The sequence below is a fragment of the Pogona vitticeps genome, chromosome 1, assembly GCF_051106095.1.
Source record: "Pogona vitticeps strain Pit_001003342236 chromosome 1, PviZW2.1, whole genome shotgun sequence".
In the NCBI taxonomy this organism is placed as follows: Eukaryota; Metazoa; Chordata; class Lepidosauria; order Squamata; family Agamidae; genus Pogona; species Pogona vitticeps.
The window spans coordinates 357,869,125-357,872,947 of record NC_135783.1 but is presented as its reverse complement, the minus strand read 5'-3'; the positions used below and the strand labels follow the sequence as shown (position 1 = coordinate 357,872,947).

The 3,823-nt window shown below is 50.1% G+C and overlaps 1 long non-coding RNA gene across 1 annotated transcript; it reads left to right on the top strand.

Moving 5' to 3' along the window:
* The first annotated feature begins 674 nt into the window (after positions 1–674).
* LOC144584523 (uncharacterized) lies at positions 675–3,216 on the top strand. Its single transcript, XR_013538820.1, has 3 exons — positions 675–901; positions 2,838–2,901; positions 3,183–3,216. It is a non-coding gene; the product is annotated as an uncharacterized LOC144584523 (long non-coding RNA).
* The last annotated feature ends 607 nt before the right edge of the window (positions 3,217–3,823 follow it).

Here is a 3,823-nt window from a genome sequence, read left to right as displayed (position 1 = left end):
ATATAATTTTATTGCAGGCTGGAGTTTTTGTTTCAAAGACTCTCTCTCTCTCTGTCAAAGTGGATGTGTTCAATGCAGTTGCCAGAAGATCTTAATGTTATTGGGGGTGTTTAACTCTTTCCCCCACAGACGGAGTTTCCAGTCACATGGGGACCCCCATTCTGTGTTTCTCTCTGCAGGGAAAACCCTCCTCGTCGTTGTTAAGTCGTGTCCGACTCTTCGTGACCCCTTTATGGACCAGAGAGCACGCCAGGTCCTCCTCTCTTCCACTGCCTCCTGCAGTTGTGTCAAATTCATAGAGCCATTTTTTTCCTTATGAGGAGAAAACTGGGGAAATTTTGATTTTGGGGGGGAGAGGTTTTCTTCCCCTGCCTCTACCACCCCACGCCATGAAGGCCACCCGGTTCTTCGCTCTCGGTGACGGTGAGGAGCGAGCTGAGCAACTCCACTCGGCCATGCATGGCACTGAGGAAGACGAGGGGGCTTCTGAGCATGTCTCAAGCGGGTGGGGGTGGCCTGAAGCCCTGCTGAGGAACCCCGGACTCCAAGCCAGCCATTGGAGTCCCCTTCTCGGGAGACAGGCGGCCTGGAAATAAAACAAATCAATAAATAATACATGAACTTGGCTACCTGTCATTCGCCAAGACCAACACAGCAGTTGCAGAAGTGTGTTTTGTGTGTGTGTGTGTGTGTGTGTGTGCGTGTGTGTGTGTGTGTGTGTGTGTGTGTGTGTGTGTGTGTGTGTGTGTGTGAGAGAGAGAGAGAGAGAGAGAGAGAGAGAGAGAGAGAGAGAAAGAGAGAGAGAATACAGGGATTCCATGAGCAGTTGAAATACTAATGTCTGCGTCCCAGCAAGAGAAGCAGCTCTGGAGCACGCCAGAAAATGGGAAACCTTGAAAGGGTGGGTGAGTGGGGGGGGAGCCTCTCACAGGGATGTGTGCCAGGCTCCCTCCCTCCGTCCTCTGCCTCTTTCTGACACACACACACACACACACACACACACACACACAAAGCTCCCCCCAAGATCCCCCTCCCTCCCCTCCGTAGCCAGGCTCCTTCTGCCTCCTGGTCCATCTTTGACATCTGGGCTGCAGAGCCAAGAAGGGGCTCTTCCCGCTCAGCACAGCAGCCGTGGGAGGTGGGTGGGTGAGCGGAAATGCCAGGAGCCCCTCCCTCAAGGGCCAGGTCGTGAGAACGGGGTGGACCTGCTGGGTCACTTGTCACTGTTCTCCTCTATGAATCTCTGCACTTCGGCTGTGTAGCGAGGGAAATATTTTACCCCAAATTCAACATTCTGCAATTCCAGCCCGGGGGCCCTTGGACAGCCAGCTTGGATCAAGGTGTGTGTGTGTGTGGGGGGGGCTGGACTCTTTCTCTCCCTCACCCATGCGGAGGGGAGGGGCTTTAGGGAGAGGGCATGACGGGGGGGGAGACCCCCCCCTAGAGTAGCACCAAGTGATGGACAAAATGGGGTGCAGGGCCGAGGAAGAAGTGTTGCCCCCGATGCTGTCCGGCTGCTCTTTAACTGGCACATGAATGGGGGGGGGGGTCGCAGAAGAATCCTGGCTGGATCCTGTCCCTCTTGCATTCTTCTCGCACACATTGAATGTGGCCAATATCTTCTCCTTCTACCTTGGCAGGACTTCTGGAGCACCACTGCAGAGATTTCCCCGGGGGGGGGGGACTCCATTCTTGCAACATAACCAGGCATCTCCTCCGACTCAGGACCACGAAGGGCCTTCAGAGCAAACGAAGCCGCCTGAGTGCGGCTCAGCATTGGAGATCAGTGGTCGTGCCAGCTTCCCACGGAGAAGAAGGATGTGCGTTTCCGTACAAGCAAAGCATAGCGTGGCAGGGAGTCAGGCCCCTTCGGTCTGTTATCGCCTTACGGATCGAGGCCCCCCTCCCAGAGGGGCCCACATCCGGCCATTGGAACATCTGCCCCCTGCCCTGAGCAATCTGGAAACAATGCCGGCTTTAATAAATTGATCAGGGAAGTTGCCTGCCCTTGGCTGCTGGCCAGGCTTAGGAGCTCTTGAATGGTCACAATCCTTTGTGCAAGGCCACGCAGCTCTTACCTGAGGACAAGCCAGCGAGCAGGGGCTTCGGCTCCACTAATTAAATTCCACCGGCTGAGGGACTGAGGTCACCTCTTAAAGTAGGAAAGCAGCTTAGCCAGCCTCCCAGAGTCTCAGCCCTGGCAGAAGGCAGAGTAAGCTCCTTACAGAACGGCTGCTCGGTAACAGACGCCAATATTTAACTCTTTGGCTTCTTGTTAATTATACGATGGGCTTAAAGGGTCCTTCCCTCCCCTTGACAACGTTGAGATGGACTCGCCTCCCATCCCGCCCTCTTGCTGCCGGGCTGTGGAATCCGTGGTGGATTCCCGTCTCCTCAAAAGCATCCGGATGCCCTGATCAAAAACTGTGCAGAGTGTCATGTTGCTTAGAAGTAAGGGATCTTTTCAACACTTTTTGATGGTATTGCAAAAAGGTAGACAATTTTGGGTAGACAATATTTCATCAGTGTTTGATGAAGTAAATTACAAACCAGTCAATTAACAAACCTCCAGAATTAGCACTTCTTACTCTTTATCTGGGGGAAAATGGATCCATTTCATACAAAACCTTAATAGGCCATCTTTTGACTGCAGCAAGACAGACCATATCAAAAGGGTGGGAAAACATGCAGGGAGTATCAATTGCAGCAGGGTACGCAAGAGTGTGGCACGGAGCCCTGCGAGAAAAATCATGCACCAAATTGCATATAGTTAAAGGGATAAAACACTCTGATTCTTTTGCAACTGACTGACATCTTTCTATTGTTTATACCAATAGGATGGATAATAAGGGACTCCCTGATGTGCACAGAAATCATTGGTCATTGTAATATACCTGGAAGGTATTTATAATTTTCTCTGAAAAGATTTATAAGAATTTTGATATAACTTTGCCATGGGAATGGGAGGGTGGGAGGGCATAAAATATAAGAATGTACAGTATATGTGAATCTATATATTTAATTTTAAAAAAATGTTTAAAAAAATTAAAATAGAAGCAGCAACGCCCTCACAGATTCCTTCCCACCACTGAAGCCAAGCTTCCAGGCCAATGGCTTGGCTGATGTCCTCCGTCTGGAGACTCTGCCTTTGATCCCTGCCTCTCCCTTTGTGTTTCCGCCAGCAGGTCCCTGCCTTTCATCATCCACCCTCTCTGCCCTGTTAGCTGTCCACCTTCTTAGAGATGGAGAGAATCTCTCGCTCTTGTTGAGGAAAGAGGACTTCCCACCATTTAAATTAGCTGTCTTTTGTGGGGTGGGGGGAAGGTATCTAAGATGTCTTGCTTTGGAGAAGCAAAGCACATGAGCACGCACACAACACATCCTCAATAAACACCAAGTCATGGATGAAGAAGAAGAAAGAAGCAAACAACCCATCCGGTGCTTCAGGGGCTTAAACAAAGCAGCAGCTATGCTTTAGGGGGCAATTCATTCCACTTATTCAATTGTGCCGTTGTGTAGTTTTGTGCAAAATATCATACTCTTCAGTGTGGGAACCTTAGTGACAGTGCCGAAACAACGCCTTGCCGTACCTCCCAGCCAGGAGAAGAATCTTCTAGTTCCACATCTTCTCATGCAAGGATGAGAGAAGTCAGGACTTACAGTAGGCACCCCTTGACTCTTATTTTATTTTTATTTATTTATCCCAGCCTTCTAGACAATGTCTACTCAGGGTGGCTTACAATAAAATTATTCATAAAACAGTTGGCTTCACTCAGCCACTTTCCGCCTTTTCTGCTTCCCCCCCCCTTCCGAAAACAAAATG